The 23909-nt window shown below is 39.9% G+C and overlaps 1 long non-coding RNA gene across 1 annotated transcript; it reads right to left on the bottom strand.

Moving 5' to 3' along the window:
- Positions 1-808: 808 nt before the first annotated feature.
- LOC309330995 lies at positions 809-23405 on the bottom strand. The gene is made up of 3 exons (XR_014151680.1): positions 23292-23405; positions 13641-13754; positions 809-1076 (listed from the first exon to the last, which is right to left on the bottom strand). It is a non-coding gene; the product is annotated as an uncharacterized lncRNA (long non-coding RNA).
- Between the last annotated feature and the right edge of the window lie 504 nt (positions 23406-23909).

Raw genomic sequence — 23909 nt, 5'->3', positions numbered from 1 at the left:
CAGCATGTACCACAGGACAGCAATGTCCCCACTGTTGGAAGCCAGCCATGCAAATTGCATAGCTCACACCAGCCTGTTGTCTACAATGCAGAATGAAGTTAGGTGGTATGCTGGAAACCTGCACATCTGAACTGTAGAGGTTTGAAGTGCTGAATATAGTGCATAGTTAAACTGGATACTTAATGCTTCAAACGAGAGCAGCCAGGACGTGCTGGTATGAAATCAAGTACATGGTTTCACTCCTGTTTTTCAAAACCAGTTGCCCAGGGCAACTCTGTGGTTAGTGGGAAGGTGGACACATAACAAACATAAAGATGGCTGGAGTTAACCCACTCACTGAAAGAGATACTTTGAAAAATCTTGTGTCTGAAGGTGTCTTAAGGGGAATTTATGTTGACATTGAAAGATAGCTTTAAAATCTTTTAAAACATAGGAGCCTTTTTGAATTATATATGCTAATAAAGCTGTCAACATTTTGGCTACTTGGCTCAGCTAGATTTTAAGAATCCCCGGGAACCAATTAGGAGTTAATATTGGGCTGAAACTTCTCTCTTCCAGTTCCTGCAGGGCTGCTACAAAATGAATCACAACAGTGGAATCTCCCATTCCTATTTGGACTTGTCATGGTTTTTTAAATTTTTATTTTTTTTACCTGGATAGGTTATAATCCTTTCCTGTAAAATAGTGCATAAACTGACTTGATTTACTCAGGTTTTTTCACCAAGTTCCATGGTTGGTTTTAAATTTCCTTTCTAAATACTGAGTGCGGTTGTAAAAGCTTCTATCGTATAAATCAATTCCTGTAAACAGAAACATTTGGGACAGTGGAGAAGTGAAAAACATCCAAAAATACATTGTGGAATTAAATTGCATTTATAATTGAAGCTAGGTTGTATAACTGTATCATTATTGTCACTTTCGTGACTAAGAGTGGGGTCCATCTTCTTTTGTTGTCAATGGCAAAGTGTTTCAATATCCATACTGATGACTGGCAAAAATTACCTCTCCTGTGGCATCAGCTGGATCAAAAACACTTCTGTGAGTGCGGGGGCATCAAATGAATTCTCTCCCTTCACCTGCAAAAAATATTCAAGTATCTTAGTAAAATTAATGGCATATTCACCGCTCCTTAGCCACGACAAAACCAGTATCTATTGGAACAAGTCCAATGTAGTCTGATGCCAATGAGAAGTACTGTATTTGCTCAAATCTAATGCTCACATTTTTTGGCCAAATTACATTGTCAAAATTAAGATCCACATTAGATTTTCTGAAACATTAGACTCGAGTAAATATGGTAATTCCAAATAGGTAACTGTATTAGCGTCTTGCAGCAAGTACAGCAATAAATAGTCCTGCGAATATGCCAATTTCGGTTTTGCTCGGTTTTGCATTTTTCCAGTTTTAAGTTCAATTCACATTTCCACATCAGTTTGTGATTATTACTGTTAATTTGAAAAAAGTATCATAAAAACTAATAATAATTTTAGCAGTCATTTCTCTAATTATACACATACAGTGGTACCTCTGGTTAAGAACTTAATTCATTCCGGAGGTCTGTACTTAACCTGAAACTGTTCTTAACCTGAAGCACCACTTTAGCTGATGGGGCCTCCTGCTGCTGCTGCGCCACTGCTGTGCAATTTCTGTTCTCATCCTGAAGCAAAGTTCTTAACCCGAGGTACTATTTCTGGGTTAGCGGAGTCTGTAACCTGAAGCGTCTGTAACTCGAGGTACCACTGTATATGTATGCGATTTTGCCTAATATACATGATTGTAAGGCAATTTTACCTAATGCATTTTGTATGTTATTATGACTGATGCATGCACTTTACCCTAATGTACACATTTTTCTACATATTACTTAGCTGATGAAATGCATTACAAAATTCAGATTTTGAAGGATGGTTGTGTTTCAATTTGCACATTGTTTTGGGAAGTTTGAATTAGGTAGGCTCACCTTTAAATGTGAACTTAATCAAAATGCTACTACATCCCTACTTGTTGCTTCTTAAAATACTTTATTATCATTATCATTATCATTATCATTATCATTATCATTATTTCACCAGATGCACAGGAAAGTAGTGATGACTGGAGAAAGCAAGGGAGGTTACTGGTCAACCAACTCAGTGAAGGAAGAATAGAGCTGCAATGTAGGTAGGAAAATGAAATGACAAATAAGGTCCAGATAGGTCACATGACTTGGCTCTAAGCTATTGCCTTTTTTTCAGATACAGGAGTTGTTACTGCATCTGCCTAGTGCATGAGTTGACAACCTATGGGTAAATTTTACCAATAAATGCATTAATTTCTACACCCACTGGATGAATTTCATGAGAATGAATCAGACAATATGCAGGCAATTCAGCCACTGATTCTTCCTATATGCAGTTAAGCGAACATCAACTGAATAGTTAGGAAGTTATTACCAAGTACTAATATTTGAGGTAGATGACGCTTACAGCCCCTTCCAACACTACAATTCTGTGATGATTATATGATTTTATGATGTTGAGGAAAAATTACTCAATCATCTGATCATTTGTTTTTAGATCCACTCTTGTAGAATGTGATTTGCTTGCAGCAATAGGTTTGGATTAACTTACCTTCAGGAATTCCACTCACAGAAGGTGTCCTGGCCCAATTTTGTGTGATCCCACTTTCCCCTAATTCTCCTAAACCACAGCCCACCCTATTCAGGAGGGTCCTTCATTCCTATGTGTCTCATTTCAGTCTAGTAGGCTCTGTTGTTCCTGAAAAGCTGAAGTTTTCAGCTCTCACAGTCATTTACCAATAATTTTGTTTAAAAATAATGGCAGTTGCCTAATCTATTCCACAAGACACAATTTCTAGCTCACAAAACAGCAGTGTTAATGCCATTTTTTTTAATGTACCCAAACTATGTTTGCATCTCAATTAACTGCTCAGAAAATGTTGGAATACATTTGGCATGGTGTTTTTTCCCCTTAAAAGATCATAATGTGAGCACTATTACAGTACCCGTTTATTTAAAGACAAACCCTGTACTGTAGGCCTTTGGTACTTGAAAGGTAAATTACATTCATGCAAAGCCAAACTGATGAACTACTGAAAGCCATAGCTGCTGAAAGAAATACCTGTGTTCTAAAGTTATAAGAACTATTGCCCATGAACACCACAGTACATTTACTCAAAGATTTAATTTCCAAATAACTTTCCTTCACTCAAGTAATGGCAACATTGGGCAGGTTTTCTATCCGTGATGTGAGGAAAAAAATGCATAATTTTGTTGGTGTTGGAAAATACTGACATTCTGCAAAGCTGCACATTAAGCGTTGTGAAGGAATTAGGCATTCTGACTTTTCTACTTATTTCTCTTACAAATCATTCGAGTGCACTTTTGATTACAGGAACTGTGGAGTGTTTGGGTCACACAACTTAACACTGAGTTTGATGGGACATGCAATGTCTCTTAAAATCAGCTCCTACAGACTCACCTGAAGAAGCATGAATTACAATATTAATGTCATAGGTCCCAATCTAGCAGTTTCTTCGTGTGGAAGGGGCTATGTCATGAGGTTCAGCTCCCTTGCACATCCAAGCTACAAACATGTTCCAGAGACCCACTATCCATGCATATTATAGGCTTGCAACTGTGCCCAGCTGAGCTGACCTGTACATGCAGATGTTGATCAGCTTGTATGGAATGTAAAGTGGCTGATACTTTCTCCAACACCTGGCATACTGCAGATGGAAGGTACACATTCTCATTCAGAAAGATTATCTGTTTTTAATAATGACACATATATAGGCTGGGTTACGATCATAAGGTGACAAGTGAGGACCTGCAACAAAATGTTGCAGTAGGTAGTGCTGTCGTTCAGGATTCCAATCTCTCCTTTCCATTCCCTTCCTTCCTGTTTGCTACTCCTCCCTAGCCAGTCAGCATTCTACATCTGACCTCATTTTTCTTAATATTATTTTGGTTCACCTACAATCTTTGGGGTTTTCTCAAGACTGCTAATACTTTTATGATTAGGGAGGTGTGGGGAATAGTGAAATTTTGTTCCCAAAGTACTCACAATATGATTGACCGCCTGCACAAAGGAATGGAGCACAGGCTTAAGAGTCCTGGGGAAAGGCCTAACCTCTCATCCGTCACTCTTAATCTTCCACTCACATGACCTAATTCCACTCACAGACTAGATTGGCCTTTGGTCTGATCCAGCACAGCAATCCTTATATTTGTATGACTCCATCTATTCTGTATCATCGTAACTCACAATGACAATTCTCAGGGACTTCCGGAGGCGGCGCAAAACGGCAATGGCGGTCCTCTTTACCCTGTGAAGAGGGGCTCCGCGAAAAAGGGTCGTCCGCTGCGGCAAAGCGGAGACCCGTTAAGAAAAACCACAGGCAGAGCGAGCCTGTGACCGTGGGACTCAGCGGGCGCCCAAAGCCCCCCCAGAAACGTAGAAGGAACCCCGTAAGGGGCTCCGGAACGGGAAAGGGGGAGCGGCGCTGTGAGTTCATCGCTCTTTTCGTGGATGCAAAGCCGCGCTGCTGCTGCCGATGAGCGCTGACCTTTCTTCTTGAAAACATCGAATTTGACAGCTACATACCCGTGAGTAAGGGGTACTAAATTTTGGACTAATTTTATAGATTTGGACTGAAAACGGGAGGCGAGTAACAGGAAGTCCGTCTTCCGATCCTGCTAACTAGATCAAAGCAAGGGCTGAAGTGCGCTGTAGCGCCCAAAAAGGATCGTAAAAATAGAACAAAGGTGCATTGACAGACTTTGTTTCTAGAAGTTAAAAGGGAAACTTTTGTGAAGCTTGTGGACTTAATTCTTGGAACTTTCTTCCTATTTCTGAGATATACGGAGTTAAAAGGGATAACCTAGTCGTCGGGCTGCCAGAGTGCAACAGAGAACTGTCAAACTGCTGATACTGTTGCTGAAGTTCAAACTGTTACATAGACTGAGATACTAACGTTTAAACATTGTTTCTGGGACCATTCTTGACACCTTGTGGCTTTTAATCAAGAAATAGAAAGCTTTGGGAACCTTCCTTTTGTATTCAGGAATTACAAAGACTTAATACGGGATTATAGGAACTTCAATGGCGGAAAAGAGTTCTTTCCTTTCTTGAAATTTTGAAATACTCCCCCTAGAGGATTGTGGAGACATAGAGGCCTGGGAACTGTACTTTATTGAGACTTCTTGTGGTTTAATTGTTTATATTTTGAACTTGCCTCTCTCATGGAATAAAAGACAATTTGACCTTGAACTGAGGCAGGTGTGGAATGAGTGGCCCAGGGAAAACAAGAGCAGCCAAAGCTAAAGAAAAAGAAAAAGAAAAGAAGCCTGTGCAACTTGTTCAAACAACTTTAACTCATCAACGCAGATCATCTGTCCCAACTGTGCTAACAGCACAGGAGGTGGAAATTGAGCAGCCTGCTACAGAAGATATGGCAACTGGAGGATCTGAATCAGTCCTGAAACAAATTCTGGAGCAACTGGCAATTTTAAATCAAAAGGTGGACAATCAATCAACAAAAATTGACCAAGCCACATCCTCTATTGGTAAATTAACTGAGCAGGTTTCCCAGCATACTCAGGCAATTGACAATTTGCAAGGAGCTACGGCTGAAAATTATAAATTAGCTGTGGAAGCCAATCAAAAAGCAGAGCAGGCAAACCGAAAAGTTGATGAGATTAAAGGGGAAGTTAGGCCTTTGAAAAGACAAGTAGGGGAACAACAAGCCTACCTGTCACTGGTTGAATTGAAAAGTAAGGAAAATAACCTCAGGTTAAGGGCCATCCCAGAATTGGAGGCAGGCAACTTAGAGGGATTTCTGACACTTCTATTTTCTAAATTCTGGGGAATTGAGGAAGATAAAGACTTTAAAATCGTGACGGCCTTTAGACTGGGAAGATCGGTAAAGAAAGATAAGGCTAGAGACTGTTTGGTTATTTTGAGATCAAGAGAGGAAAGAGATAAGATATTAGGCCTACATTTCAAAAAATCCTTGGAGATAGAAGGTAAAAAGGCTGAAATCTACAGAGATATTCCCAAACATCTATTGGATCTTAGGACCACCTACACAGACCTGACCAAATTGTTAAGACATAACGCAATTCCTTATAGGTGGGAGTTTCCACAAGGACTATCATTTACTTATAAAGAAAGGAAAGTAAGAATTAAATCACCTGAGGATCAGCAGAAGTTCCTACACGACCACGAGGAGGATCTTCAAAAAGGAGCTGTAGCTTCTTGGCCACCACTACCACCGGGACCACCACCAAAACCTACACCGTCTGGATCTGGACCAGCACCACTACCTCCGGGACCGGAGGAAATCCTAGACACCCCATTGTAAGACCCACCAACTAAACCAGGATGTCTCTGCAGCTTCTTAGCTGGAATATAAATGGCGGAAACTCTCCGGAAAAAAGAAGAAAAGTATTTCATATTTTGAAAAAAGAACAATTGGACATTATTTGCCTGCAAGAAACACATGTGACAAGGCTCCATAGAAAAGTGTTAATCAATAAAAGATTAGGCCAAGAATTTATTTCTTCGGATAAAGTTAAGAAAAGAGGAGTGGTGATTTATGCAAAGGAGAGCCTGTCACCGAAATTTCTATTTAAAGATGAACACGGCAGAATTTTGGCGATTGAAATTCAGACGCAAGGAGAAAAATTTTTGATATTAGGAATATATGCTCCAAATGAAGGAAAATCGGAATTCTTCAGGAAGCTGCATGAGATTATGCTGGACTACTTAGACTACAACAACATTATTATGTTGGGCGATATGAATGGGGTCGTATCTGTAAACATGGATAAGTCGCAAAGTGCCAACATAACGAAAGATGGCAGACTACCTAAAACTTTTTTTGAAATGACTGACAATATGGATTTAATTGACATATGGAGGGTTAAGAACCCCTTAGGAAAAGAAGGAACTTTCTTTTCTGAAGCTCATCTGACATGGACACGAATCGACCAAATATGGACAACTAGAGGACTGGTACCTAAGACTAGAAAAGTGGAAATCTGCCCAAAAACTTGCTCCGACCATAATGCTTTGAAAGTGGAATTGAGACTTAACATAACCGGATCCTTTAGATGGAAAATGAATGACACCTTATTAAGGGATCAGGAGATTGTTAAGAAGGCCCAAAAAACTTTAAAGGACTATTTTGAAATAAATCTAAACACCACTGTGGAAAAAAGAACAATCTGGGACGCAAGTAAAGCAGTTATGAGAGGGTTTCTAATACAACAAAATACGATTAAGAAAAAGTTCTGGAATGAAAAGAAGGAGAAGATATTGGAAAAAATAAGAGAAGGAGAGAAAAAATTAAGATCTAGGCCCACGTCGAAGGAAGTGCTGAGAGAGGTGAAATTTTTCCAGGCACAATACTCGAAATTGATAAATCAAGAGGTGGAATGGAAAATTAAACAAATGAAACAAAGATCCTTTGAATCAGCAAACAAGTGTGGGAAACTGCTAGCATGGCAGTTGAAAAAGAGACAAAAACTTAACACAGTTACAAATCTAGAGATTGAAGGGAGAATGGTTCAGAAACCCGAGGAAATTAGAAAGTGTTTCCAGGGATATTTTAAAGAACTTTATTCACAAGGGCCACAGAAAGACTTTGAGATGGATCAATTCCTTAAAACTAATGGATTACAAAAAATAACTCAGGAAATGAGAACTACCCTGAATAGTAATATCACCCAGCAAGAAATTGAAAGTGCCATTCAGAACCTTCAACTAGGCAAATCTCCAGGCCCTGATGGACTTACCTCCAAATATTATAAGGTTTTGAAGGACTATTTGATACAACCTCTGTTGGAGGTCTGCAATCAGATTATGGAGGGGAGGAAGGCACCGGAGACGTGGAAAGAAGCTTTCATCACATTGATACCTAAACAAGAAACTGAAAAGACCCAGCTTAAGAACTACCGCCCTATCTCACTCCTAAACGTGGATTACAAAATTCTTGCGGATATTTTAGCAAGTAGGTTTAAAAAACTACTTAATGAAGTGATCCATAAGGACCAGGCTGGCTTTCTCCCCGGTAGGCATTTGTTTGATAATACAAGAAACATTATTGACATTTTGGAACTTCTACAAACAAATCTTAATACTAGAGTGGTTTTAATCTTTATTGATGCGGAGAAAGCCTTTGACAACATTTCTTGGATGTTTATGAAGAAAAATTTGGAAGGGATGGGAGTCGGGCGGGGGTTTGAAAATGGAATAGAAGCAATTTACTCAGAGCAAAAAGCTAAATTGATTGTTAACAATGTGGTGACAGAGGAGTTCAAAATAGAAAAAGGGACACGACAGGGGTGCCCCCTATCCCCCCTATTGTTTATTTCAGTCCTAGAGGTGCTATTGAACATGATTAGAAAGGACCGGTCTGTACAAGGAATTGAGGTCGGAGTGAAACAATATAAACTGAAAGCTTTTGCAGATGACTTGGTATTAACATTACAGGAGCCAGTCTCTAGCACTAAAAGAGTGTTAGAATTAATTTCTGATTTTGGTCGGGTGGCGGGATTTAAGCTGAACAAGCAAAAAACTAAGGTTCTAGCAAAAAATTTGACAACTACAGAAACAGATGAGTTCCTGAAAGAAACAGAATTAAATGTGGTTAAAAAAGTAAAATATCTAGGGGTGTACTTGACCTCCAAAAATTTGAATTTGTTTAAAGATAATTATGAGAAATGTTGGTCAGAAATCAAAAGAGACTTGGAAATATGGTCAAGATTGAAACTTTCCTTGTTGGGCCGGATAGCAGCTATAAAGATGAATGTATTGCCGAAAATGTTATTTCTGTTTCAGGCCCTACAGATCGTGGACAAAGTGGAATGTTTTGGAAAGTGGCAGAAGGATATTTCCAAGTTTGTTTGGCAGGGCAAAAAGCCCCGAATAAAGTTTAAAATACTAACTGATGCGAAAGAAAGAGGGGGATTTGCCCTGCCAGACTTGAGGTTATATTATGAATCTGCAGCCTTCTGCTGGTTGAAAGATTGGATTTTATTGGAAAACACTGATGTCCTAGATCTGGAAGGGTTTGACAATGCTTTTGGGTGGCATGCATATTTGTGGTATGACAAGGTTAAAGTTCACAAATTGTTTAAAAACCATATTGTCAGAAGAGCAATTTTGATGGTCTGGACAAAATATAAGGACTTATTGGAGAGTAAGACTCCGAGGTGGCTCTCACCGGTGGAGGCCAAGGCACGTAAGAGACTTAACATGGAAGCCTACTGGCCTAAATATTGGGAAATAATTGAAAAAATTGGAGACAATTGGAGGCTGCTGAGCTTGGAAAAATTGAAAAACAAGGTGCGAGATTGGTTGCATTATGCTCAAATCCAGGAGGTTTTTAAAGTGGATAAAAAGGTTGGATTCCAGGTGGAAAAATCGAAACTAGAGACAGAACTGTTAGAGCCAAAAAATAAATTACTTTTGAGAATGTATAATTTGCTGCTTAAATGGAATACACAGGACGAGACAGTCAAATCCGCCATGATAAAATGGGCACAGGACTTGGGGCACAACATTATGTTTGAAGACTGGGAAAGGTTATGGAACACCGGAATGAAATTTACGGCATGCAGTGCCTTGAAGGAAAATATTATGAAAATGATATACCGGTGGTACATGACCCCAGTCAAACTTGCTAAGATATATCACCTGTCTGATAACAAATGTTGGAAATGTAAAGAGGCGGAAGGGACAGTCTTTCACCTCTGGTGGACTTGCCCGAAAGTGAAGGCCTTTTGGGAGATGATTCATAATGAACTAAAAAAGGTACTTAGATATACCTTACCTAAGAAACCGGAGGCCTTTTTCTGGGCATTGTGGACCAGAGAGTACTTAAGAAAGATAGAACTTTTTTTATGTATGCTACCACAGCAGCAAGGATCCTGATTGCTAAGCATTGGAAGACACAAGATTTACCCACGCTGGAGGAATGGCAGACGCAGTTGATGGACTATATGGAACTGGCTGAAATGACTGGCAGAATCCGAGACTTGGGAGAAGAAACAATCGAGGAGGACTGGGAAAAAATTTAAAGACTATTTGAAAAAACATTACAAGTTGTATGAATGTTAAAAAATGCTCTTTTTAGAAATTCTTGCTTCAGCATTGGTAAATTAATGAAATGGAAATTAAGGTACAAGAAGTTAATGGTGGAATAATGAAATAACTTTATTATGTTTAAGTTAAAACATATAAGATTTGGGTTACAATAGTTTTGAAATTAGGCAACATGATAAAATGAAAGATACAATAAGTTTGGAAATAAGTTAACAAATTGCTGATATTTTGTATTACAGAGAATGCAGGGTTTGGAGGATGTGGGGAAGTCCAATAGATGTGTTGGAAAAAAGGATTATGGAAATTTGCAATTTCTCTACTGTATTTTTCTATCTATGTCTTTATTCCTTTTTTCTGTACTTCATAAACTTAATAAAAATATTATTAAAAAAAAAACAAACAATGACAATTCTCAGTGGCCGAGGGATTATTTTCCAGGTAGATTTCACGGTGTAGACAGGAGAGGTTATTTTCCCAACCTAATCTAGAGAATTGATAAGAAATATAGTAAAGGAAAGATCTATTGAAAATTCAGTAGGAAATCCTATTTAAAAGGTACTTGATTCACTTCTCAGATCACGATAGATTGATTCACCCTCATATAATAATACCCAGTGACAAGGATTAGGTGGATATTTGAAGAAGGGGAGACTTTCCAGTCCACTAACTGGTAATGTCTTCAAATATTGTTGTTATCAAAATGTAAGAATGGGAGAGTCCACAACAACCAGGCTGCTCAACATTGCCCCAGACTAAATGCAGCTTATACCGGTAAGTACTGCCAGGACGACAAGTAACACAGATATATTGTTGCTTCTGTTTGTGTTTGGATCCCCATAAACCATAAAATGGTTTTGGAAAGGTTTTGATTTTGACACCCACAAAAACAAATGTCTACTGAGCCCTGAAGGAGCATACACTGTTGGTAAGTGAGCACAGTCATGTGCCAAACCCACAAAAACATGGAGGGTGGGTTGGTTTTTTTTAAAGATTACTTTTAAACTTTAATGGCAAATTGTTGCTTTCTTCACATAAAAAATAAGAGCTGTGCTGAGTCCCATTAGAGAACTGCTTTAGAATTTGATTCTCTGAGCAACTTAAATAGTTTAAATTTTAATTTGTAGTTTCTTTTTAAAAAATCTAAACATATTTCTTCTAAATAATGAAATTCTTTACCTTCTTTAGTTTCTCTGTTTTTGTATTCAATTTTTAAATATTTTTTAACTTTTATCTATTCTTGCTTACTTTTGCCTAATCTCTCTCTAACTGCTTTGCCTTCTTACTGCATGGAACAGGGGAATGGGCCACACAGTTTATAGGACTCTCTCCAACTCTGATTCTATGGTCCCAAGCCATGCCTATTAATATAACTAATCCTCCCTGTAGCAACCCCAGTTTGTTTGTTGCAACCCCATCCTTTCCTCTATGGAGCCCCAGGTAGCAAACATGGATGTATCCCATTTCTCTCTCACAATGACTCTTAGACTGAAATTGATGCAAAGTACCCTGTGATTTTTTTAACCCATTTCCCAGTCCAAGTCTGATATACACTGACTTTTGCTAATGAGCAGGGGTCTCCAATATGGCATCCACATGTTGTTGGACTACAATTCTCATAACCCCCAAACAATAGGCAGTAGCCAGGAACAATGGAAGCTGTAGTCCAGCAACAACTGGAGGGAACCACATTGGCTCAAGTATTACATTTTGGCTGATGAAATATATTAAAAAAATTAAAAATTGCCCAGTATCAGCTTAGAGACCAACTAAGTTTGTTCTTGGTATAAGCTTTCGTGTGCATGCACACTTCTTCAGATACCACTTCTTCAGATACTGCGTCAGACCAACACGACTACCTACCTGAATCTAGACGTTTGGCTGATGTTAGATATATTTGACCACTAAATGCATTATGAACATACTCTGATAGTTATCATGAACACTATGCCACTTTATATTTCTTAAATTGCTATAGCTTGACTAAAGGTAAAGGGACCCTTGACCATTAGGTCCAGTCGTGACCGACTCTGGGGTTGCGGCACTCATCTCACTTTATTGGCCGAGGGAGCCAGTGTACAGCTTCCGGGTCATGTGGCCAGCATGACTAAGCCACTTCTGGTGAACCAGAGCAGCACACGGAAACGACATTTACGTTCCTGCCGGAGCAGTACCTATTTATCTACTTGCACTTTGACGTGCTTTCGAACTGCTAGGTTGGCAGGAGCAGGGACCGAGCAACGGGAGCTCACCCCATTGCGGGGATTCGAACCGCCAACCTCCTAATCAGCAAGTCCTAGGCTCTGTGGTTTAACCCACAGTGCCACCCGCATCCATGATAGCTTGACTATCCTTAGGCAATATATGGGACATGCTTTCCATCTCCTGGTTATGTCAGTTGAAATTTTGCCTGGAAAAGAATGGTAGGATCACTAAAGGAAAACTAGGTCTTATGGTTTTTGAATGTGATTATCACATTGGTGACATGCTGCGATTTTCACATCCATCATCACATTGTGCTACTGAATACAACTCACACTCTGTGACATCTTATCACTTCACATGCATAATGGGGCATAGTGAAATTAACAAAGTGTATTATTTTGAGATTACTTTCTCTAAATCTTCTTGTCTCTGATGTAAAGAAGAAAGCTGCCATTTTAATACTGTACCAGGAAACATGGGACATGTATTTTTAAGGCAAAATTAGCACAGGACTTGTCAACATGCCATTATGTACTAATGCACAGAATACCATCATAGTGAATAACATTAGCCTATGAAGATGGCGGTACTTTAGATACAGATTCTTCCATTAGTTTGGGAGATTTAATCCAGCGTCTGGAAAGCACCACACTGGCTAAATGATATCAATAGATAAAACTCTACCTTATTCTTTCAATACAAGATAAGGTGGTGAACTGTTTCCCCAGAAATCCTATCACAATCACACCCTTATGTGAAAACAGCAAATAGTTTTGTGGCACCTTAAAGACGTTAGTGTCCATTTCATCAGAAAGTCCTTTAGATATTTTCAAAAGGCACGTATGCTTTATGCAGGTAGGAGTGGGTGGGATCCTGCCCACTCTCTACACATCTGACCTGCTTGTGCTGATCCAGAATTAGAACAGAGTCTATGGAATATATCATGTAAATGCTTAGGCTCTCTTCACATGACTGAAGACCCTGCATTTGTCAGGGTGGAGCCCTGCTTTCTAGGAGAGACTCCATCTCCATTTCAAACAATAAGCTGGAAGCCTTCCCACCTGCTGATTTTCTCCAGAAGTGGGCAATCGCCTTTGATACAATTGGATCATCTCAGTTGGTTTAATCGTCAAGTGAAGCACTGCAGAAAAGTTTCCTACAATAACATTTGAACTTGGAGCACCAGCCACCAGGATCTGACATGAACTACACCAGGTATTTCCAAATCTCAGGGAATGTTTTGGCAGCAGTAATAATAATAGCAATAGTAACCACAACAAGAAGCAGTACTTAGGCAATGATTTAGAGTATACAGACTGCTTCACATACTGTCAAGTCCTGGCAAGGATGAGCCCACAGTAGTCTGAATGAAGTGGGCGAGGCAGTAGTCCAGAACAGGAAGTCAGGGCAGGGACTGACAGCCAGGGATAGTTATTGAAAAGTCTGAAAATTAGAAAGCAAGGGTAATCAGAACATTAATCCTTCAGAACCCTGGACAGGTCCCAGGGAAGGAATGACCTTTCCCAACAAGTGCTGGGTGCTAACTAAACCCTAATGTCCCTCAGACTAAGTACCTCTCCTAGGCACTGGCTCCTTGCTAGAGAATGGAATTGTTAAAGAGGCACGCCTTTGCCTGGAACGGGTACTCACTCACCTCTCCAGCATCTCTTCCTAGGCACACTCCTGGCAGCAGTGGCAGTTGGTGACCTTTGGGACTGGTAGGGAGGAAGACAGACATAGGTACTGGTAATTAATTCTAGTTTTGTCTTCCTTCTCTTGCTCATCTCTACAAGGGCAAACCTGAGGTTAAGCACTCATCCACACTGCTGCTTATTCCATGCTTTTTAAGCACAGGTATGAGAGGTTTTTCATTTGCCCCACTGCTTTCCCTGGGAAAACTGCTGAATCGGAGCAAATGTCAATCTGCAGAAAGACTCAACTGTATGGACCAGACTTAAGAAGGAGGAAGCCAACAACATGGGACATCCTCAGAGCTCGTTCTAAGTAAGGAAGCAGAGAGGTGACTGATGACAGACATGAAGTGGGAGGCAGTTTCCCATTCACTCTAATGGTGCAAATGGGAGCATTTTTCTAAGTCAAATTGCCACACCAGTGGATTTTATTTTTCAAGTTCACAGCAGGGGATGGTAGGGTTAAACTCCTGCTCCCCAGGACAGACGTTAAAATATACTCCACACAGAAAGTTACAAGATATAAACCACTCTGGCAAATTAACAGATATGGAACAGTTAAATACGAACGAAAGTCATTACATCAGTGGCTGTTAAGATAAAGGATTAACATCGGAACTGTATTATTTGGATTAAATAAGAATGGAAGCAGGAAAAGGAATAACAACACCACTCCCAAAATTAGAACATGGGAAGTCACCCAAAAATGTTTAATTTGGAATGGAATAATTGGCTTTTTATATTGTATTATGATTTGGTATTGTATCAATGTGGCTCATATTGGTTTATTATTAATGAAAAATTAATAAAAAATATTATTAGAAGAGACCATGGAAAAACAAAACAAAACTCCCACTCCCCATGCATTGTGGTCCTGATGAAAATTGCCCCCATATCTGGAATGAAATTTTAAATCCTCTGGTTGCTAACCATGTGATTAATATCAATGTCTAGGCTAGCTCTAAGGTTGCTTGGTGAGTTTGTGGCTGAGGTGAGATTTGAATGAGAGACTTCCTGATCTGTTGTTCACAAAAAAACCCCCCAGGATGTATTATAGCAATTTCCCCCCCTCAGAAAATGATGGTTCCACAGTTGGAACAGCAGCCCCACCAAAACTTGTAACGAAAGATAAATTCTGATTAAATTATTGTGCCAAGATGCAGTATCCACTTGTATTTTGTGTGACAAATATCTTTAAAGAAGGGACTAGATTCCTGCCTGCTTCTGTCCACCTTATGCACCTTTACACATATTTTTCATGGGGGAGAAGAAACGGAACCAGACCATAGCAGATCCAGCCAACATCCTATGAACCCTTCATCACTATGATCACTGGATTTGCACCAAATGTACATCTGGCCTAAAGTGTGTGGGGGTTTCTTTTTCTTTCTTTCTTTGTTACATTCTAGATGTGCTTTGCATGAAGTGTTTTCAGACTGTCATTAACTTTGCTGCTCATTTCCTAAGTCTAAACCACAGTGCTGAAATAAAGCACAGCAGCTCATGTAAATATGGAGTGTTCGAAGAGGGAGGGGAGATGGGGGGGGCATCAAAATCTGAATAAAGTAAATGCCAGAACAAAGGAAGACAGTAAGGCTGCAGAACTGCTTGGCTCATCCTGTAAGTAGCATGACTTATATGTTGATTCAGAATAATAGCCTCGTGGCTACCTGGAAGTCCAGCAGCCTAAGTAGTAGGTTACTGTTATAAAATAATACAACTGCCAAGAAATTAGATAGCCACATCTCCCTCAGACAAAAAGGTTTGAATAAAAAGGGAAAGGGTATGCTTCATTTTGGTTAACAATTAGCATGGAGTATATTTTTTCAGCCGTGTTCGGTAGACAAAGCCCTGTTGTCATAATATCTTTACTCCATTACACTTAAGAGATTGTCAGGTTTTCCATTATAAACCTCAGTGTTTTGAGCTTAGCAGCTTGGCTGAAAAACCAGACTTCTGCCTTAAACTTGCCAGGAAAAAGTTTGATCTTTGTGCAGACTATGTATATATCTTTATTTTCGACCCAAATTACATTGTTACATGCTCCCCACTTGGGCAAGTGGTGAGGATTTTCTAGGGCAGCGTTGCCAACCACTGGCTTCTTTTGTGAAGGGACTTACAAAACTTAGATATATTTTTTTAAAAAAATCCAATACAAGAATTGTGGTAGGCAGTATGCTTCTCCATACCAGTTTCTGGAAGCCACAGGAGAGCAGAGTGCTCTTGTCTTGCACTCAGGTTCTGCTTGCAGACTTCTCATTGGGATATCTGCTTGGCGACTGTGAGGCAGGGCTCTTCTTATGTTCTTAATAACAGAATATGGCAGCAATCGGTACCCATTTACCAGGGAGTAGGCTTCATGGAGCTATGTGGAGCTGACTTCTGAACAGACATATATAGAGACGCATTAAGTTCAAGACAATTTAATGGCTTCAGCAAGTACCAGAAGGGGGGGGGGAGGGCAGCGGCTTCTAATACTCTCTCTCTCTCTATATATAGTAGATGGTCCAGCATATGTAATGGAAAAAGAAAAGTACAAAGTTGTCCTATGTAGAGAGATTATAAATAAAGTTAAGCCTTGCTTTTTCCCCACTGTGAAATTAACTTCATGAGCAATATTTTTCCTGGTGTTAAACCAATAGTTTCAATTAATGAAGACACCTCCGGGCTTGAGCACATTCTTGAAATCACAGTATAAAAAATTTAATATATGTATATAATATATGCATGATTTTCACAGAAATTTGAAAAATAAACCTATGGAATAGAAGTGAATATATTATATGTGATTATTAAAAAAAAGAAAAATTGTGGCTAGCCAGTTCAAAAAGGCAAGCACGCTTGCACTTGCTTGGAAAAGGGAATTCTTGAAAATTGATTCAAGGCTTTCATTTGTAGCTGCTTCTCTCTTCTGTTCAACTATGACCAGAATCAGACTTGCCAATGAAACATTTGTTTAAAGTTCTTCCCTTCAGTAGCCAATAAAACAGATAAAATAGATACATTCCAAGTTTGCTGTTTGCTAACATCTAACTTTCTGTTGTTTTGTGCTAGGTGCAATTCTATTGCATTTCATCAAGGGCTTTTGTGTCTCCCTAGTCTCAACTGATAACAGTTTATCAGATTCTGGAATCTCTCCTTAGATTTGCATCTAGGATGCATGGTAGATTTCTACTGTGATTTGACAACAGTAATTCCTAAAGATTATATATCCTTGCTATGGATATTCAGAATCAGTTCCAGAACCCCTCTGTATTCTGTTCCAAGTGGACATCTCTAAATAATACTGGAGAAATAGGTATTTGCAACTGGATTTTGCTTTCTTAAGATTCTGTTTGGTGAATGATAAGATAAACTAGGTAACACTTCGGAAGTTCACGCTTGTGCCAAAAATATCTTGGATTTTATTTTCAGATAATGTGACAGGTGTTTTAGGCATAAAGTAGAACTCAATTACATACACCTTCTTCTCTCCTGCCTGTGTGTGCACTCACACAGTTAATGTTTTCTCATGCTGTTGCATATAATTCAGTATTGGTATTTGTAGTCTAAAGATTCTTTAATGGAAATTATTATTTTAAGAGAGATGTCATAACAAGTAACTAGTGCACGTGTTTCAAGACCTGAAGATGTGAGGTTATAATCAACCATATTTCTTTATACAGTGAGTAAAAAAAAGTAATATTTTAGCATATAATATAGTAGATATTAGCTGAACTGTTGCTAGGAAATACTAGACAGATACGCTCAAAAAAACTTGGGCTGAGATTGTTTAATGCCTGGAAACCAGTGAAAGACTTTTCATTTGAATCTGAACCTTAACAATTCTTAGACTACACAACAGGAATATTTTACAGTGGCAAAGGGCATTTCAGCTGGGTTGGCCTTAGCCTTTCACTACTTGAGAAATCATCAAAAATAAGCAAGAAGTTATGGTATGTAGGTCTTCAGTATAGACTTTAAAAGTGTTGGGCACAATGGGTAGAAGTCTGGAAACAGTGGAAACAAAGCAGTACATAAAATAATCAGACCAAGGTAACAGTAGAAAAGGAAAATGGAGCACAATGAGCAAAGATGAATGGGATGTTAACTAAAAAGTAGCATAGGCAAGAAGAAGAATGTATTTCTTTGTACCAAAATCTATGCAAGTTATTTTGAAGCAGCAATGATGAGTATGCATGGCTAAGATCCCATCTGCACCGTGCATTTAAAGCAATAGCATACCATTTTAAACAGTCCTGTCTCCCCCCAAAGAATCTTGGGAACTGTAGTTTGTTAAGGATGTTGAGCATTATTAAGAGACTCCTATTCTCCATATGGGACGCAGGTGGCGATGTGGTCTAAACCACTAAGCCTAGGGCTTGCTGATCAGAAGGTCGGTGGTTCGAATCCCTGCAACGGGGTGAGCTCCCATTGCTCGGTCCCAGCTCCTGCCAACCTAGCAGTTCGAAAGCACTTCAAAGTGCAAGTAGATAAATAGGTACCGCTCCGTCGGGAAGGTAAACGGTGTTTCCGTGCACTGCTCTGGTTCGCCAGAAGTGGCTTAGTCATGCTGGCCACATGACCCGGAAGCTGTATGCCGGCTCCCTTGGCCAGTAAAGCGAGATGAGCACCGCAACCCCAGAATCGGCCACGACTGGAACTAATGGTCAGGGGACCCTTTACCTTTACTTTATTCTCCATACAGAGCTACAGATCCCCAAGGCCTCCTGGAAAGGGGGACTGGTTGTTAAACCGCCCTGGAAATTCCACCTCTCTGAGGCATCTGGCTTGGCCACCATGCTGGAGTAGATGGACCTTGGAATCATAGAATGGTAGAATTGGAAGGGTCATCTAGTCCAACTCCCTGCAATGCAGGAATCTCAACTGAAGCATGCATGACAGATGGTTATCCAACTTCTGCTTAAAAACCTCCAGTGAATGAGAGGGGGACCGTTCCATTGTAAAACAGAACAACTCTTACTGTCAGAAAAGTTTTGCTGATGTTTAGTAGGGATCTCCTTTCTTTGGTTTGATCCCAAGGGTTCTGCTTGTATTCTTATGTGAGTTGGACTCGGGGGGCTACGGATTCCACATCTCTGTTCTACGTGCAGAGAGGTATGCACATTACTGATGTGTGATAGAACTCACATAGCATGAGGGCAGGGCCTGTCAGTTACTTCTTTGTGGGTTTAGAGCTCCTTTAAATGTCTAAAAAAAAGAGGTTTGGGGCACTGTACAGAGCCAAAGAAGGTTTGGAAAGATTTCATAAGTCTGTTACTTGCTGAACATTTTGTGTGCACAGAAACAGAGGATAAATGGAACATTTGTTTTGCTGAGGATCATATATGGTGCTGGTAGCAGACCTGTTTTGTTTGTTTTTGACCCCACAACTTCCAAGTCCCAACTCCATACCTCAGCTTACTAGACTTTCTCCCTGTCATTAAGCAAAGGAATTATGTGGCAGGGCTTCCGGAGCTTCACATGTCTCAAATTAGAATCATTCCAACAGGAAGATGCTTATTAGGTTCATAATGAGATTCTTGCATCACTATTTATGTTTCTCTCAGTACATGTTCTGTACTAATATAGCCTGCATATGTAGCTAACAATGGTGATAGTTGTGGCTGGGACTCAAGGGGGGGGGGCATGGAAATAACGCTGCAGATTCCAGTGGTAGGAATGATATCTATAGCCCTTTAATCTAATTTTTGCCTCACATTTCCAAATCTGTTCATAATTAGAGCCTACAATATGACTCTGATTTATATTCACCACGGTATCTTATGCCTTCATTTGCTCCATAGTTTCATTTTTACTGGTAATAAACAAAAGAGCCTGGTGTTAGATCAGCTAAAGCTTAGCAACTGCTACTATGTATTATAGAAGAAGAAAACTTTCCCCACAGTTTATATTATGTAAAGCTAGATTGTTTGAATAGAGAGTTACATTATAAAGAACGAAACCTGGGGTTGGTAGAGGATCCCCCCCCCCCCCCGTCTGCGGAACACTTTGCAGTAAATTCAGAACATAAGGGCACTTTTCTGGAATAAAAAAAAAATGTACGCTTTGTTGGCTACCAGAGTACATTTGCTGCTTCCCAATTTCAGAATGAGATGATGGATATTTAGTAGATATTGGACAGCCTGAAGTAAAACCTCATAATTTAAAACATTCCACTTTAGTGCATTCCAAGAAAAACATGGAACAGTGAACAAAAGGAGCCGTATTGTAATAAGAAAACAACTAGGTACATTTCCCTAATTTTTTTTTTTAAAAAACTGGGAATCTAAATGTGATCTACTAGCCAAAAATGCCATTGTATGTTTTAGTTTTTTTTTTAAGAACAACCAAACCTAAGTTTGTTTAAATATAAAGTTTCCATTTGCAGACCAGGGCTTAAATGCAATTGTGTATCAATTTTCACTCGTAAGTACATCCTATTGAGCTCAATGGAGCTTACTCCCAGGTAAATGTGGTTATAGGATGGCAGCCTTTATCTCAGCTGCCTGGTGACACCCTGTTCCAGAGGAACTAATATTTATGCATACTTTCCACACATGAATTGATTCTACCTTTCTGCAAATGGTTGTAGTGATGGAAAGAACTCAACCTCAGCATCCTTGACTGTACAAGCAATGCTCTTGTACTATCACATAAATGCCACAGAACATTTCTGATTATCTGTAGGGCAGGAGAAATGTCTCCCAGACTCTGGCTCCTTGCAGCTAAGCTGAACAGATGAAGAACAGTGACAGTTTGGACAGTATTGAACACATATTGGAATGGGGTCTCTAAATGCAGACATAGCAGCAGATTGGAGTGGTTGTGTTTATAAAAATCATGGAGGCTTTCAAAATGACATATAGTTGCCCCATGGTCAATAACAACTGCCTACAACTGCCACATACTGTGTGATGAATCGAATCTCTGTACTTAGTTTTACTTCATTTGTTTTTCATTGTCTTAAGATGTGGTTTACTTTTTGTAGACTGCTTTGGATATTTGGAGCAAATATTTGGAACAAATAAATGAAATAAACAGCAACTTAAAACAGTTAAAATAACGTGTATTTTATTTTTAAGAGCTAATGTTAAAGCTGTTGCCAATTGCTTAGGGAAAAGGGTTACTTTTAAAAACCAACAGCACAAATTTGAAGAATAATACACCAGTCCACAGAGATTTGCACTAAAATTCAAACTTGTGTCAAAATTCCACATGCAGAAAGGGGTTAAGAGCATCTTCCTATGTTTTGGGAGAGGCTCCTAGTGGACTTCAGTTCTCAACTTGCAGGAAACAGAGCAGGATAGAAACTAAATTTCCATTCCTCTTCCCATGTTTTGTGGAGCCATAAAAGAGAGCAGGAGCTTGGATCTGTAGGTCTATGCCACTATTCTCCAATTTTGATGTTTGCCTTGAAGAAAGTAAATTTGATGCAGCCAAGCAATTATGAAGCATAGTTATGTGATCAAATCCTCCTTGCGGGTTTCCTGCAGGCATCTGGTTGGCCACTGTGAGAACAGGATGCTGGACTAGATAGGTCTGATCCAACAGCCTGCTTCTTATGAAAATACACTCTTATTCTGAAAATACACTCACTGAATCAGTTTAGTACAGTCTGGTGCCCTTTTGCCCCTAATGGCGCTGCTTCTCAGCACTATCCTCCTCCACCTCTTGCTTATCTACACTGCTGTTTAATCCAATTAGCTGTGGTATCCCCACAGGACTTTGCTTATGGTTGTCTGTGACATTATTAACATCAGATTTGGTTTCATTACATTATTTACAAAATCACAGGGACTGCCACAGTCAGTAGGATTAGATGGGTATGAGGCCAAAAAGGCAGGGAAAAATGGCACCACCTAAGCAATATTAAGAGATGTTCACAGAGGCTTTGATGCTGACAGCGGCTTCTTATTGGCCTTCCATTTCTGCATTGGCATTGGGACAAACCACATGATAGTGGGGAGCCACTGCTGTTGGACAAACAGACTGCAGAGGGCATTTGGCAAATAATTTTTAAGTGGCATTTTGTGCTGTGGCACAGTTTGTATTTGCCAAATGGATAGTTTTATTTAATATGTGTACTATTGAAATTTGATCAGAAAGGCACTGTGCAATTCTCTCTCTCTCTCTCTCTCTCTCTCACACACACACACAAACACACACACACGCCAATCTTGGTGGACTTTGGGGGCTAGTTGCAGGGCAGCTTCACATCAGACTAGCAAATAGAACCAAAACATGGTGTGTCAAATGTGTCTCCCTGAGGAAATTCAGTGTGACAACTCCAGTATGTGCCCTGACCTTCATTGCCTGAAGGACATTTGCTTTGTTCCTGTTTTTCAACCTTGGCATTCTGTTTCCAGGCTACTCAGGAGCTAAGTCCTTCCCTTTGTATTTTACTATTCTGAATTATTTGGAGTCATCTGCAGACTTGACCACTATTTACCACAGTATGCAGCACAAAGTTAAGGCTTCCAGGTGGATCACTGAATGTCATTGCTTTGTTTTGTTTCCCCCAGCTCTTGTGTGTTTATGGTCCTAACCTGAACTATGTTTGCTTTAACTGCTTCATTTGTGTTCATAGACACAGTATGTAATTAAAAGCTAAGAAACTCTGTCCCATGTAAGACTGTCCCCTCCTAGTGGCGTTGTGCTGCTTTGCCCTAGCTTTTCTCTTGTTGTGAGACTTTTCTTCTCACAATGCCCTGGTATAGCAGTCCCCCTGTTTTGTATAGGTTTCATTGGTGACACAAGGTGAAACCAAGGTGAAACCAATGACACCAATGTCATTGGTGACATAGGAGAAACCAAGCAATGCTTTTGTATTCCCATTTGATTGCAGGGTGTTTAAGGCAGAATTAAACTCAGCCTCTAGAGTCAATCATCCATTATTTTGAGGTTGGTGGCTCTGCCCAATTTGGGGCATTTTCCTAGCACTTCCCTGTGCCCCCATCCCACACTGTTGCGGATCCCCCTTGCCATTCCAAAAAAATATCTTCAAGGGTTCATGGGGCTGGAGGGGGAGTTGGGGGTGGGAAGGTTGTAAGTTTGTTGTAGCACTGGGGCCTAATTTGAATAGTAGAGTGCTTGGTATCTGGTGGGCAGAGCTTGTGTGCTTTCCTCCCGAATCAGTCTCTCCCTTCAGTATGTTCAGTTAAGAATGTCTGTTAAGAGGGACTGACTTCCTCTTCTTTTTTCTTGCCTCAGACTTGCCTCATGTTGCATTTAGCTTCTCTCATCATGTTATTTTGTTACAATTTTCTTTATTATTAAAGCTTAGTTTACATTTACGTGAGCCACTTACTTTTCTCAAAGAAAAAGAAACTCTGCTGAGGAAAGGTGTGGAATATCCTAAACCTGGGTGAGTTAGGGGATATTCCCAGTTTGCCAGGAGAATTGATTTTGTTAATCGTCCTCCCATCTCCACAACAAAAGGTTCCTTGCATGAGCTTCCTTCTGCTGGCAGTACTTTGGATCTAAGTCATAACCCATTGAAAAATTGCTAGATGTTTTATTCTTTTTCTTTTAAAAAATCCACATTTGACTGCAGCAGGTTGCATGTGTTTAAACACTGCAGAAGCAGGCAGGGATGGTTCAAGATGTTTTGCTGCCTGAGGCAAAAGGCAAGATGGCAGCCCCATTCCACATACAGAAGCCAACAGAAGTGGCAGTTGGTTCTCTTCAACACTGGGGATTGGCAGCAACCATCATCACACCTATGGAAAGTGGGCTACCTTGGGGGCATGGGTACACCACATAGCATACACAGCCACCACTTTCTGCCTAATGTAGGGCCAGCCCAATCTTCCACCTGAGGTGGCCATCTCTATCTAATGGTAGGGCTGGCTCTAGAAGCTCGAGAGATATCTGGTTTTTACAACAAAGAGAGTCATATGGATGAGGCTTGCCTTCATGTATGTAG

Source organism: Podarcis erhardii (genome assembly GCF_964252035.2).
Source record: "Podarcis erhardii genome assembly, chromosome: 1".
NCBI lineage: Eukaryota > Metazoa > Chordata > Lepidosauria > Squamata > Lacertidae > Podarcis > Podarcis erhardii.
Note: the sequence above shows the minus strand (reverse complement) of the source record. Positions and strands in the feature narration are given on the sequence as shown.